The 15,605-nt window shown below is 49.8% G+C and overlaps 1 protein-coding gene across 1 annotated transcript in view; it reads left to right on the top strand.

Moving 5' to 3' along the window:
* Positions 1-3,887: 3,887 nt before the first annotated feature.
* The window catches only part of PRMT8 (protein arginine methyltransferase 8), a 165,095-nt gene continuing 153,377 nt past the window's right edge, over positions 3,888-15,605 (top strand). The window contains exon 1 of the mRNA XM_069952906.1: positions 3,888-4,139. The gene's annotated coding sequence lies outside the window, so the exon portion shown is untranslated. The remainder of the gene's footprint in view (positions 4,140-15,605) is intronic.

Raw genomic sequence — 15,605 nt, 5'->3', positions numbered from 1 at the left:
GATGAGGGGGAGAGAGGAGATGATGGGGGTAGAGGAGATGATGGGATACAGAGGAGGGGGAGAGAGGAGATGATGGGGGGAGAGAGGAGGGGGAGAGAGGAGATGAGGGGGGTACAGAGGAGATGATGGGGGGGGAGAGGAGAGGATGGGGGTAGAAAGGAGATGATGGGGGTAGAGATCAGAGAGAGAGAGAGAGGAGATGATGGGGGTAGAAAGGAGGTGGAGGGGGAGAGAGGAGATTATGGGGGTAGAGAGGAGGGGGAGAGAGGAGATGAGGGGGAGAGAGGAGATGATGGGGTACAGAGGAGGGGGAGAGAGGAGATGAGGGGAGAGAGGAGATGAGGGGGGTACAGAGGAGATGAGGGGGAGAGAGGAGATGAGGGGGGTACAGAGGAGATGAGGGGGAGAGAGGAGATGATGGGGGTACAGAGGAGATGATGGGGGGAGAGAGGAGATGATGGGGGTACAGAGGAGATGATGGGAGTACAGAGGAGATCATGGGGGGAGAGAGGAGATGATGGGGGTACAGAGGAGATGATGGGGGGAGAGAGGAGGGGGAGAGAGGAGATGATGGGGGGAGAGAGGAGATGATGGGGTACAGAGGAGGGGGAGAGAGGAGATTATGGGGGTAGAGAGGAGGGGGAGAGAGGAGATGAGGGGGAGAGAGGAGATGATGGGGTACAGAGGAGGGGGAGAGAGGAGATGAGGGGAGAGAGGAGATGAGGGGGGTACAGAGGAGATGAGGGGGAGAGAGGAGATGATGGGGGTACAGAGGAGATGATGGGGGGAGAGAGGAGATGATGGGGGTACAGAGGAGATGATGGGAGTACAGAGGAGATCATGGGGGGAGAGAGGAGATGATGGGGGTACAGAGGAGATGATGGGGGGAGAGAGGAGGGGGAGAGAGGAGATGATGGGGGGAGAGAGGAGATGAAGGGGGTAGAAAGGAGATGATGGGGGGTAGAGATCAGAGAGAGAGAGAGGATATGATGAGGTAGAGAGGAGATGATGGGGGTAAAGAGGGGGTAGAGAAGAGGTGGAGGGGGTGGATTTGGAGTGGGGAGAGGGGGATGTGCTATAACTGAGAGGGGTCTGGCCAGCTTCCGGTAAGGTCAGCGAGGGGGTAGTGGTGCGCGCGGCTACCCTGCCAGAGGCTCCTGCAGCAGTGGATTGTGGACCGGCAGATGTGGCACCACACTTCCACCGGCAGCAGCGTCAGCCGTAGCACGTGGGGGGCCCCATCCCCCGGTCCACAATCCGCTGCAGGAGCCGCGGGCGCGGTAGCCTCGCACACACCACAACCCCCTTAGCCACTGACTTTCCTTGTGGCCGTGCTGTTTCGGCGGCCGCCTGCAGGGACATCAGCCTGCCGCTGCCGCATCTCCTATCCGCCTGTGCGGGCCGACTCAGACAGCCTGCCCAGGACTCCCCCGGCTGCCGCATAGCCTCCTAAAGCCCCCGATCCTCTGACTTCATCCTTCCCCTAGCAGCCTCACCAAGTCCCGTACCCCACAGAACACTGCTGAGCTGCTGCTGGGGGAAGGATGTGAGGGCAGCGGCAGTGATAGGTGCCGGGACACTGCTGTGTGATAGCAGTGTCCCGGCACCCAAAACAAAAGTAATTTTTTCCCCCCACCTCCCCGTGTACCCCCTCAACCTGCGGCCCGCACCCCCTGGGGTACACGTAACGCAGGTTGAGAAGCCCTGATTTAAACAGCAGGTCATAAATCTTGGAGTCCCTGCTGTGTGCCAATGTCAGGCACAGACCGGGACCCTGCGCCTCACCAGACTGTGAGTTGCGCCTCACAGTTTGAGAAGCGCTGGCGCAGCACACTGAGCACGGCGGGATTCCACGGTTAACCATAAACAATCTCGTTTGCGATCGTTTATTGTTAGTCGTTAATCGTTAAAAATCCCTCCGTGTAATAGGACCCTATCATGGCCTGGTCTGGGGAAGAATGGAGTTAACTTTAACCCCCCTGATTGCCGGGGTGTCACCCTTTCTTAGATCCGCCGCTCCATTCCTGAGTTACGGCCTTCTGTACCTGCTAATGGATCAGATCTGACCATCAATATACAAAGAAGGCCGTACATTATAGTTTTTCTTGCAGCCCAGGGAGGCAGGGGTTAAGGCTATTAACCCCTTAAGGTCAAAGCCTATTTTCGTTTTTGCGCTTTTGCTTATTCCATTTTAAGTTTAAAAGTCCATAGCGCTTGCATTTTTTCACCTAGAGACTTATATGAGTGCTTATTTTTTGCGAAACCAATTGTACTTTGCAATGACAGGCATTATTTTTCCATAAAATATGCTGCGAAACCGGAAAAAAATCATTTGCGCTGTCAAATTGAAAAAAAAAACGAATTTGTTTTGATTTCGGGGAGTTTTGCATTTACGCCGTCCGTCCTATGGTAAAACTGACTTGTTATGCATGTTCCTCAAGTTGTTACGATTACTATGATATATAACGTGTATAACTTATATTGTATCGGATGGCCTGTAAAAAATTCAAACCATTGTTAACAAATATATGTCACTTAAAATCGCTCCATTCCCAGGCTTATATCGCTTTTATCCTTTGGTCTATGGGGCTGTGTGAGGTGTCAGTTTTTGCGCCATGATGTGTTCTTTCTATCGGTACCTTGATTGCGCATATACGACTTTTTGATCGTTTTTTATTACATTTTTTCTGGATTTGATGCGACCAAAAATGCGAAATTTTGCACTTTGGAATTTTTTTGTGCTGACGCCGTTTACCGTGCGAGATCAGGAATGTGATTAATTAATAGTTCGGGCGATTACGCACGCGGCGATACTAAATATGTTTATTTATTTATTTATTAATTTATATTTTTTTAAATGGGAAAAGGGGGGTGATTTGGACTTTTATTAGGGGAGGGGATTTTTTATTAATAAAAACACTTTTTTACTTTTTTTTTTACTGTAACTAGAAGTCCCCCTGGGGGGCTTGTATATACATAGCACTGATCTCTCATAGAGATCAATGCTGTTTATATACACAGCAAAGATCGATTAGATTGGTCATAGATTACTATGGCCTGCTGCAGGCCATAGCAATCTATTGCCGAGCCGGGATCAGCGTCATTCCGACGCTGAGGCCCGGCACGGGCGGAAGAACGGATCTCCCCCCCCGCGATCGCATCGCGGGGGGGAGATCCGTCCCACTAGACACCAGGGACGTGAGGTCTGAAGCCTCTAAGTGCAACTGTCAGGTTTGACAGCTGCACTTAGAGGCTTAATTAGCCGACGCGGCAACGGGACCCGCGCCGGCTAATAGAGGCACTGCCCGGCTGCACGTGTCAGCCGGGATCAGCGCCGTTCTGAACACCCCGAGCGGCACCATGTCGTATCAGATACGTCATGGGTCGCTAAGGGGTTAAATCCCCTTTAACCCCATTCCTCCCCATGTCAGGCTGGGCCAGGCTGCAGGAACATTACTAACAGTGACAGCTACAGAGCTATCTCATGAGATTGCTCTGTAGTTCAAGAGCGCATGGGATGCCTAAAAATTGCTATAGCGCCTCACAGAGGCAATAAGAATAATGACATATATTTACAGTTATGCAATGGCACTTAAGGCCATTGCATTACTGTAAAGTAAAAATCTAGTGATGGGTTCTCTTCAAGCTTTCTAATGGTAAGAGTCTCTTTGTTGCCCATAGCAACCAATCACAGCCCAGCTTTCATATTCCCAGAGCAATGTGAGAAATGAAAGCTGAGCTGTGATTGGTTGCTATGGGTCGCTTACTATAGGACAGCACAATACATTTCCCTTAGTCGCCCATAGCAACCAATCAGAGCTCCCCTTTTTCTTTACCTAAACAATTTAATATGTGAAAGCTGAGCTGTGATTGGTTACTATCTGGAAAAAAGGACACTGTGTTATAAATCTACCGAGACCCCCGCCCACCGGGTGTTTTTGTCTGGTGGTCGGCAGAAAAAACAGGCAGAGTATACTCATACAGCCAGTGGGAGAGAGAAGAGCTGGAGGAGGAGAGTGACCAGCAGGGGGCGCTCCTGTGTGCCGTCCATGTTTGTTGTAGTTCCCCTTTCCTCCTCACCTCACACAATAATGGTGTGTACTGTCGGGCGGCCATCTTTAGGGAAGCCAAGCTGACAGGTACAGTGTATAGTGTTTATATTGTCTCACACTGTAATTTTTACACACTTGGGACACCATACTCCAATGTATTTTTGCTTTAAACCAACATATAAGGTGCTGGTGTATACTAAATTCCCCCCATGTCTATTTCCTAATAACAATAAATACACATTTTTGTCAAATAAAACATTTATTTAGTATTTTAAATAATTCTCTGGCGGCGGTGGGGATGCCCCTCGGAGCGTGGTGTGGCGGTGGTGGCGGGGAAGCCACGGAGCAGCTCCTGGGATATCATGGCGATGCATCTCCTTAGCTCCTCTGTGCTGGTGAAGCATCTCAGTATGAGTCTGGTGGTGGTCATACAGCCGATCAGCATCCTGCAGGTCGTGTTGATCCAGCTTAATGTCTCACTGGCGGTTATGAGCCAGGACCACCTATTGAAGAGGCTAGTCACCCACGAGAGAAGCTGAATAGTTGTGGCTATCCAGACAAGCTTCTCGCTGACACTGCCCATCAAATTTAGCAGCTCACCGGTGGTAGTGGGGGGGATCCAGCTGGTCACAGTTGTCCAGATGTCCAGGGAGCTGCTGCAGTTGAGGGTGGTTGTCCAGATGATGAAGTCGCTGGTGGTGGTGATCCAGGACATGATATCATTGGTGGTGGTGACCCAACTTAGCTGCTCAAGAATGGCAGTGATCCAGGTGAGCAGGTGGCTATCAGTGAAAATCCAGCTCAGCAGGCGGCTGGTGGTGGACACCCAACTGAGCACATCACTGATAGCGGTGATCCAGCTAACCAGGGCAAAGAAGGTGCTTTCCATGCTGTGTAGATGGCTGGTGATCGAGATCAGGCTGATCGGGTCTCCAGTGGTCACATTCTGGTATAGCAGCTCTTCAGTGGTGGTGTTTGGACCCTGTAGATTGCTGGTGTTGGAGCTGGGCCTCTGCAAACTTCTGGTGGTAAAGTTGGGACACTGCAGGTTGGTGATGGTAGAGTTCAACCTGGGCAGGTCTCTGATCGTAGCATTTGGCCACTGCATGTCCCTGCTGGCGTTGTCCCAGCTGAGCGGGTCGCTGATGGAATTGCCCCAGCTCAGCGGGTTGATCAAGGGTTCAATCAAGGTGAGCGGGTGTCTGGTGGAAAGACAGCCCACCAGAATTGGAACCACATAGCACAGGAGGTTGCCAAAAATGGCAAGACCCCTGTCAATCCTCTCCTCTCTATCCATAGATTGATGAAAATCAAAAACACTAGAAATAAACTGACAGTATACGCAGGCAGAACGCACAGGTAATACAGGCAGTGTGATCGCTAGTGAGTTCCTAAGAACAGAGAATCTGGGGCTCTGCACCTTCTTTTCTAGGGCCCTGGGATGACATCACCAATTATGTCACTTACTTATTGTCACTGCTTGTCGGGTCCTGATGTGATGTCATGGGCGTGCCCAGACACGTTGTTGCCAGGCAACAGCGCAGACACTTTGCCACAATCCCCCTTGTCTGCAAGTGAAGTGAAAACCAACTGCCAGTACTAATGAGACAGATCATGTGACTGTGATTGAACTGAGCATGTGCGACACAAGAAAGAGGATGCCTGGCGGGCTGTTACCTAGGGTATCAGGCTCTGAAGCTAAGCAGCACATGGGGGATTACAGAGTCTATATCTCTGAAACGATACATTTTAAGTAATGCTTGTACATTGGTAATATGTTTCATTTAACATAATGCATCACTATAGACATGATTTGGACAAAACCTCTTTAAATGGGTGGAGAGTGATCTCAGTGACAGTAAGCACACACTATGTGTATAATAGGTCAGGAAGGGTTAGTATTAGGCTCTGTTCCTACATTGCTTTTATGGAGAAAAAAATAACCCAATGTGGTTTACAACAGTTTTCTTTCTAATTCTTTTTTGTTTTTGAAATACCAGTATCCTGGGATTCAGTGGACTACAAAGATGACCAGCATTTTTTTATTTATTTATTTATTTATTTTTTTAATAAAATGGTCAACAAGAGGTGTTTTTATTTCAATAAACAATTACCCCAGTACCCACCGCCATAGGGATACTGGCATTAGCCCGGTACTACCCATCCTAAAGCAATGACACACCTGGCCCTTCTTACCCTAGGCTTCTGCTATTCATTTTTTTTTTAATCTGGCTGGTTATGGAAAAAGGGGGAGGGGCTACAATGTTTTTTTAATTATATTTTTTTTAAAAAAGCTCAAGTTTGTAAGCGAATATGCTACCACCACAGGGAAGAGTACCCACAAGGCTGTGTTTCCCACATTGCACAAAACTTATCTCCACGCCCCCGGGGCCATCACTTTGGGGCATCAGCGCAAACTCCAGCTACAGGCCGGAAGCAGGGCCCCTTGGTGCTACAGAAAGTTTGGACACTCTCCAAATGTGTGTGGATACCCAGAGGTAAACACCAATGTTGTATGGATCATCTATGGTGCCCAGCAAATGGGACTAAGTTACAGCAGTCCCTGCTCCTGTACATACTTTCTGATACAGTAGGGCACCACAGAAAATATTACCAGGAGTCCCTGTCCATGTGCACTGAGTAGCAGGGATGCTGGAGGCCTTGCTGCGTACACTCACTGGTATATTCACTGGGATCGGTTTCTACCAAATTCATATTAGACAATGAAACCAAATAAAATCTGAATTGACCCTAAACAAATTTTAGGAGATTCACTCATCTCTACCCCTGTCCTATAAATCAGGCCAATAGGATGATAACAGAAATAGATGAGTTGAGCAGGGGTGGACCTGTGAAGAGTTTGGCCTGTGCAGGGGTGGGCTTGTGCAGAGGTTGGCCTGTGCAGGGGTGGGCGTGTGAAGGGTCTGGCCTGTGCAGGGGTGGACGTGTGCAGGGGTGGGCCTGTGCAGAGGTGGGCGTGTGCAGGGGTGGGTCTGTGCAGAGGTGGGCGTGTGCAGGGGTGGGCGTGTGAAGGGTCTGGCCTGTGCAGGGGTGGACGTGTGCAGGGGTGGGCGTGTGCAGGGGTGGGCCTGTGCAGAGGTGGGCGTGTGCAGGGGTGGGCGTGTGAAGGGTCTGGCCTGTGCAGTGAAGGGCGTGTGAAGGGTCTGGCCTGTGCAGGAGTGGACTTGTGCAGGGGTGGGAGTGTGCAGGGGCGGGCCTGTGCAGAGGTGGGCGTGTGCAGGGGTGGGCGTGTGCAGAGGTGGGCCTGTGCAGGGGTGGGCATGTGCAGGTGTGGGCATGTGCAGAGGTGGGCGTGTGCAGGGGTGGGCGTGTGCAGAGGTGGGCCTGTGCAGGAGTGGGCATGTGCAGGGGTGGGCATGTGCAGAGGTGGGCGTGTGCAGGGGTGGGCGTGTGAAGGATCTGGCCTGTGCAGTGGTGGGCGTGTGAAGGGTCTGGCCTGTGCAGGGGTGGACGTGTGCAGGGGTGGGCTTGTGCAGGGGTGGGCCTGTGCAGAGGTGGGCGTGTGCAGGGGTGGGCGTTTGAAGGGTCTGGCCTGTGCAGTGAAGGGCGTGTGAAGGGTCTGGCCTGTGCAGGGGTGGACGTGTGCAGGGGTGGGAGTGTGCAGGGGCGGGCCTGTGCAGGGGTGGGCATGTGCAGAGGTGGGCCTGTGCAGGGGTGGGCATGTGCAGGGGTGGGCATGTGCAGAGGTGGGCGTGTGCAGGGGTGGGCGTGTGCAGAGGTGGGCCTGTGCAGGAGTGGGCATGTGCAGGGGTGGGCATGTGCAGAGGTGGGCGTGTGCAGGGGTGGGCGTGTGCAGAGGTGGGCCTGTGCAGGAGTGGGCATGTGCAGGGGTGGGCGTGTGCAGAGGTGGGCCTGTGCAGGGGTGGGCATGTGCAGGGGTGGGCATGTGAAGGGTCTGGCCTGTGCAAAGGTAGGCCTGTGAAGGGTCTGGCCTGTGCAGGGGTGGGCCTGTGAAGGGTCTGGCCTTTGCAGGGGTGGGCCTGTGCAGAGGTGGGCCTGTGCAGGGGTGGGCATGTGCAGGGGTGGGCATGTGAAGGGTCTGGCCTGTGCAAAGGTAGGCCTGTGAAGGGTCTGGCCTGTGCAGGGGTGGGCCTGTGAAGGGTCTGGCCTGTGCAGGGGTGGGCCTGTGCAGGGGTGGGCCTGTGGGTGGAGCTGGAACCATTTACGGTCAACCCTCTTGTAGTAAGTCTGATAATGCTGATTGTACGGGATACAGTTCATTAATAATAGAACTAGTTTGATTGAGCAGGGAGAGAAGACCATCGCTGAGCGCTTCCTTCCCTCACGTGCTAGTACATTCAAAAGTTCTGACTTCTCTCCCACAAATTTTTTTTTTTTAAAGTGACTGGTACACTTTAACAAAATTAGCGGAAAGGTAAGGGTGGCTACATCCGTAAGGAAAGGAGACAGCTCTAAAGATTAGTTTGCATCTTTCTCGTGTCTACGCTATGACATCCAGCACTATAACATCTGCCGTCTTTACCAACACGGCAGACTGCTAATAGCTATAGTGATGTTATTATGTAACTGTATATATGATGCCAGAAACAATCATGCAGCACTAAAGGCTTTTATGGCAAGTAGCGGCATTCGTGCCCTTTTAGTCAGACATCCCGTCTGCCGTGTATGATATTAAATAGCAGACCAGTATAATCTCCTATGGGAGAATGTTACACAAGACTGACAGGCTGCGGGGATCCTTCCTTATTATACTAGGCTTGTAAATTGCTGCAGATGTTTCTGACATATTTTCAGTTTGTATATTGCCATAGAGCAGCTAATGCCCATCAGATCCGAGCCAAATGCCGGGAAATAGGTAACAGCCTTGGCACAACCACAGCGAGAAATTTCATCCCAGCTTAAATCAGTACGGAAGTTACATCTGTCTCTATCAGGACGAGAGTCATTTAAAGGGGAATCCCAACAATAGACCTCTTTAAGGCGTTTGTGTTGCTGCCCAGTACCAGTGTGATAGGCGATGGTTGGTCTTCATAAGAGACTTTCGGGAGTGCACTTGGTAATTGCCACCACTCTCCATATGTGGTATCCCACCACGGGTGTTGCTATTAGTTACACCCTTTGCAAAAGCCTGTACTTATTGTAAGTCAGTGGGGATGTAGTAGTGATAAAGTGATATAGATATATGTACTTAGATGGCGCACGGCTGAAGTATGGAAAGGGTAATTGTTTATTTGTGTGTCACGTGGATCTGTGAACCTATGGAAGTACCTTCTTCTTCTGTCCTATCATCTCTTACTTTGCTTCTTCTTATGCACTCTTCACCCATTCACAGCACCTGGATATGCTGGAGATAGGAAGTCACATGGGTAGAGGAAGTTTAGAGGTCTTTTGTCACTAGACTCTGTAGGGGAAGGACACAAGCTAAAACGCTCCCTACAGTGGTCCCTTTGGGCCCTGGCCCTCTGCCAGGTCCCCCCCCAGCCTTCATAAGCAGTCTTAGTCAGGTTCCTGTATGGTGAGGAAGCAAGACAAGAGGCACCTAACAGTTTCTCCTCAAGCACTTTACTAAACACTATGCAGTGTTAAACCCCTCACAGGAGAGGACACGTCAAAGATAATCTAAACCCACGTCGTGGACTAGGAGAGTAACAGTGCAGGACAGTATCCACAGACAGCAAACAAGCTAGGAACTGATCCGGATAGAGCAAAGTTGCTAAAAACCTAGGATCTTTATCTCGCAGTGCTGTTGTCAGCAGGGAAACCTCAGCAGTCCGCTCATCCCACGTAACATGGTCTGGAGCTTGTGACACCCTCATAGGACGGGTCATCCGACACTGGTGGGCATAAGGTTTTGCGAAGACCTAAAAGTCAAAACACAGGCACAAGTATTCTCTTCTTCTTCAGTATACTTCTACCTCATCCTCCAACATCCCAGCAGAGCACATTACTACTTGGGTTGGGACTCTCACGACATCCTCCTCTCTGCTCCTCTGATTCTTCTACGTCTCCCTCAACACGCAACTCAGTCGGTGCGACTGTACTCCTCACTTTACTCTTATCACAGATCTGAATCCTGTATTGTCAAGTGTATTATCAAGTGTTTTATCAAGGGTTCCATCAAGTGTACTGTATCCTGTCAATGCACATCTGTATGTCCTGCTGTACCCTAAGAATTTTTTAAGTAAACAAGAGATTATTTATGATAAAGAGACTTTGTGATTCTTCACTCCGCACCAGCACAGTATACACCACATCCTTGGGACATTTCCCCTTTCTGTGGGTGGCAGTACCGATAGTCCGGGAGGGTCACTACACCACTCCAGCCCGCAGTGATAACATCCCAAGGGACCCCTTGCAATGGAGACACTTAAAGGGGTACTCCAGACAATTTAAAAAAATGTTTGAATAATTAATTTACTTCTATTTAAAAATCTCAAGTCTTCCAGTACTTATCAGCTGCTGTATGTCCTGCAGGAAGTGCTGCATTCTTTCCAGTCTCTGCTGTCACCTCTGTCCATGTCAGGAACTGTCCAGAGCAGGAGAGGTTTTCTATGGGGATTTACTACTGCTCTGGACAGTTCCTGACATGGACAGAGGTGGCAGCAGAGAGCACTGTGTTAGACTGGAAAGAATACACCACTTCCTACAGGACATACAGCAGCTGATAAGTACTGGAAGACTTGAGATTTTTAAGTAGAAGTAAATTACAGATCTATATCCTATTGATTTAAAAGATTTTTTTGCCAGAGTACCCCTTTAAGTGCACCATCACTCCATTAACTATCTATGGAGCAGACAGAGATAACTGAATACAGTGTTCATGTATTTTTGGCAGTGTCATAGACAATAACTAATGACAATGACTATGCGTTACTCACTGCTCAGTTCTGAGGTGCCTGTCCTGAGATCATTGGGGATCCCAGCGGTCAGACCTTACACGATCAGAGATGTCGTTCAGGGTGTCTGGCTCATGTAATGGCAGTGTGACATGCTCCTATGGATCACTAGGATGTGCAATCACTATGATCCATGGGGGTCTGACCTCTGGGACCCCTGCTGATCATAAGAATGAAAGTTACAGAGTATTGATGTACAGCTGGATAGAGGATAGAGATGTATGAAGGGATAGTAGCTGTGTCCTATTATGGCTTCATACAGCAAAAAACCTGAATGGAACGGTAACAGGGTGATGCGCATTTCTCATCTACACGCTGCAAATAACCCCCAACCCCCATCCTGCCATGTGTTACAAATGTGCATTTATCTGTCCTAATTCCGAGCCCTGCAGCCTTATCAGCTTAAAAGGTGACACCAATTAAACTACTGTCATCCGCCAGCTGTCTGTATGATACCGCCAGGAACGGACCCCGGGACGGCCAGGTGCACAAGAGATAGATGCACGGCCTAAAAGTCAAAGGAAGGAAGCTTACAGCTGGATATAATTGCCATCCATAATAACTAGATGCTGGGCAGGTGGGCTTTACACCCAGCACATTGACACTAGTCATCAATTTATACTATGGGAAGCCCCTGCCCCGGTTATTTATAGTCATCATCATAAATGGCATTGTATAACAGTATAATAAAATAAAACAGTACAATAAAGCACTGTCTAGTAATGGAGAAGATGCCCATAGACTCCCAGTATTAATCCAAACAGCCAATAAAGTTTACAGTATTTAGTAACTATTGAATGGATTCTCCACCTTCAGTCAACTTTAACATTTTGGTGATTATGGCTTTTCCTTTTACCACAATTTTCCATGTAGACATCCTGGGGTTGGGTAGTATAGTTGGGTGTAACCATTGAGACAAATCATGTGACTGGTATAAGACCCCTAAAGAGAGAGGGCCCGGCCCTGGTTTGTTTCGTACTCTTTGGTACTGGGTAGTTCAAGGCATTGTTAGTAGGGATGAGCCAATTTACAGTACTAGCGAAGGCTCGTCGGTTGGCTTGTCAGCTGTCTGCCTTTGGACTCCAGTCCTAGGAAGCTGGGAGAAGTTTCCCAGGACTGGATCTAGCTTTTCCAAACACCCATAAGGGCGTTATCCTTGTACCGTACTGCCCCAAACATATACTGCCCTTGGCACCACTTACCTGCATGCTGCCAACCTTGTGAGGGTGGATTGGGCCCCATTCAGGGGCGTAGCTACCACAAAGGCAGGCCAGGCAGCTGCTATGGGGCCTGAGCCGCGGGGGGGGGGGGGGGATGCACACGGAAGATAAGAGCCATCCTGTGTCCTTCTGCTTAACCCCTTATGTAGTGCAGCATGTAAGTGAACCAATGTTCACTTACAGATGTAGCCAGGCTTAACATGAGTTGTAGCCAGGATTAACTTGATCCTATGTTGATTAACACTATGTTGTTAGGTCAAGTTAAACGCGTTATTGTGATCAAGTTAACCCTTTAACCCTGGCTACAACTCATGTTAAGTCTGGCTACATCTTTATATGCTGCAACACAAAAAAAGGCTTAAAAAGCAGAAGACAAGGAGATCTCTGCTTCACTGCTCTGATAACCCCTGACCTCTGTTCTCCGGCTGCAAGCTTCGAGGTAAAGGGTTATCAGTGCACAAGCAATGAAGCAGAGATCTCCTTGTCTTCTGCTTTTTAATCCTCTTTTGTGTTGCAGCATTTAAGTGAACTTTGGGTCAATTACACACTGCAGTACAAAAGGGGTTAAGCAGACGGTAGTCTGTTCCTGCATCTACTGTATGTATTTAACCATATGGGCTCCTAACTGGCACCTTTAATTAAATACAGTGGACTGACAGAGCAAGCAGTCATTGGCTCTCTGCTCTGCCAGTCACTCTTGTGGCTGCAGCCAGGATTCTGCCTTTGGTCATGAGAGATTTAGTTTTTTGGATATATATATATATATATATATATATATACAGTATTTGGCGCCTATAGCACCTAGCCTGAGGTGGACATAAGTGTCTGAGGTGGGAAATCCCTGTAACACATTGATCATATAGCATACTGTATGCCTGTGCTCTTGGCACTCCGGGACACCATACCGCATAGAGGAGTATCCGTACTGCTGGAACACTCCATATCATTAATTACATTCATGCAGAACACTAAAAGGCTTTGAGCAGTTCAGTAATCGTATCCAGCTCCGCCGCTCCTGCTCTCAAATGAACCCGACGCTATTCCGCTCTAGTCAGCTGTTTTATGCTTCACCTTTCTCGCAAATCAGGATTCATTACACAATGGAATATTAAACTTCTTCAGAACTTTGAGTTATTGTTCTCAGACAGGAGCGCTGTACAGAACCACAAAGGCTCAAGAGCAGTGGCGTAGTCACCGTGGTCGCAGGGGTCGCCGCTGCGACCTGGCCCGGCGTCGAGGGGGGCCCGCGCCCAACAATCTATCCCCTGCTCCCGGACGTCCTCCGCCGCGGGTTCCCGTCGCACTGATCACTCTTGTGACCGCAAGCATTCTTTCACTTGCGGTCATAAGAGTCAGTGTCGGACGGGCCCCGGGCGATGCTCAGCTTCCCAGTGGTGTCCCCGGCATTCCCGGGCAGCATAGGCACCAGGGAGCTGTGTGCACCGGAGTTGTTACTTCCGGGTCAGGGAGCGCGTCGCGGAAGTAACAGCCCCGGCAGCGCACACTGAGCTCTCTTGTGCATATGCTGCCCGGGAATGCCGGGGACACCACTGGGAAGCTGAGCATCGCCGGGGGCCCGTCCGACACCTCAGAAGAATAGAAGAGAAGGGAGCTGCGACGGGGGAGCGAGGTGTTAGGTGAGTTTTTTTTTTCTTTGTTTTTATCTGCTTTTCAGGTGACAAATATAAAAGGACAACACAGGCAATCTACAAGGGGGGTGGCAACAAAAGGGGGGCATGTATAGGGGAACAACACAGTGGGGGCATCTACATGGGGGGCAGTATAAGGGGGGCAACAGAGAGGGGCCATCTATAAGGGGGGGGCATCAATATGGGGGACAACATAAGAGGGGCATGTATAAGGGGGCAACACAGAGGGGCCAGCTATAAGGGGGGGGCAACATAAGGAGGACAACATAGAGGAGCCATCTGTAAGGGGGGCAACACAGGGGGCTATCTAAAAGGAAGGGGGGCAACATAAGTGGTCCATCTACAAGGGGGGGCAACATAAGGGGAACAACACAGGAAGGCATCTATAAGGGGGGGGGGCAACATAAGGGGGCCATCTATAAGGGGAGGCCTTGTAAGGAGGGCATCTATAAGGGTGACATCACAGGGGGCCATCTAAAATGGGGGCAGAGGGGGACAACACAGGGGGCATCTTTAAGGGGGAATACACAGAAATGGTCAATCTGTAAGGGACACTACACAGAGGGGGGCATCTATAAGGGGGACTACACAGGGGGGGTGTATACTATAGGGGATACAGAGGGGACCATCTATAAGGGGGACTTCAAAGGAGCCATCTATAAGGGGAACTAAACGAGGGGGAATCTACTATAGGGGACTACACAGAGAGGGGGTGCACAAAGGAGATGCACAAGGGGCCATCTATATGGAAGACTGAGCTATGGACCATCTACACAGAGGGGGGCATCTATAAGGGGGACTACACAGGGGGGGGGGGGTGTATACTATAGGGGATACAGAGGGGACCATCTATAAGGGGGACTTCAAAGGAGCCATCTATAAGGGGGACTAAACGAGGGGGAATCTACTATAGGGGGACTACACAGAGAGGGGCTGCACAAAGGAGATGCACAAGGGGCCATCTATATGGAAGACTGAGCTAGGGACCATCTACACAGAGGGGGGCATATACTATCATGGGGATGACATAGTCAGCCTACCCACTTAAAGTGACTGTACCACCAGGCCCAGGCTGAAGCACTGGAGGCGACCGACCCACCCCCAGTGGGAAGAAACCCTAGCCCCTCTATGACGTGTCTCCATTAGAATCAATGGATCCCTATCATAGAGGTGCGGGGGTTTCCTCCCACTAAGGGTGGGTCGGCCGCCTCCAGTGCTTTAGCCTGGGCCTTGTGGTACAGTCACTTTAATGAGGGTGTAAAGGGGCCAATACAGATGTGCAGTGTGTATAGAGATGAGGATGGTGCCAGTATGAGGAGCCTAATATGTTTGTCTGTCAGATTCTGTGGATTCGTGGCTCGGAGAAGTTCTCATGACGGCCCAGGACAGATGGAGAAGAAGATGAAAAGGAAAGAACTCCAATTAGAGAAGACGTCCAATGTGAGTCACTTGATATAACTGCACTGTAATGTATATGGTGTACAGAGCCTGTGTAGAGATGGGGCTGCCTCTATATGACTGGATGAGGTGATGGTGATCTGTGTACAGTGGATGTTAGTCAGTATGCGGTGGTGTTAGTCAGTATGTGGTGGTATTTGTTACTTGTAATCTGGTACAGTGTTTTATTGGTCTTAGTATACTAGATTTGGTCAATAACAATATGGTGGTGATGGTAGTGGTTGTGGTGGTAATATTTCCCCCTTGTATACTGGTATTATTGGTAATATCAGTCTCAGTATACAGGATTCTGTTAGTAACAGTATGGCGGTAATATGTATGGTGATAATATTTCCTATATACTGGTAT

This window comes from Dendropsophus ebraccatus, chromosome 1 (genome assembly GCF_027789765.1).
Source record: "Dendropsophus ebraccatus isolate aDenEbr1 chromosome 1, aDenEbr1.pat, whole genome shotgun sequence".
Taxonomy (NCBI): Eukaryota; Metazoa; Chordata; class Amphibia; order Anura; family Hylidae; genus Dendropsophus; species Dendropsophus ebraccatus.
The sequence above is the reverse complement of the archived record's forward strand: the minus strand, read 5'-3'. Positions and strand labels throughout refer to the sequence as shown.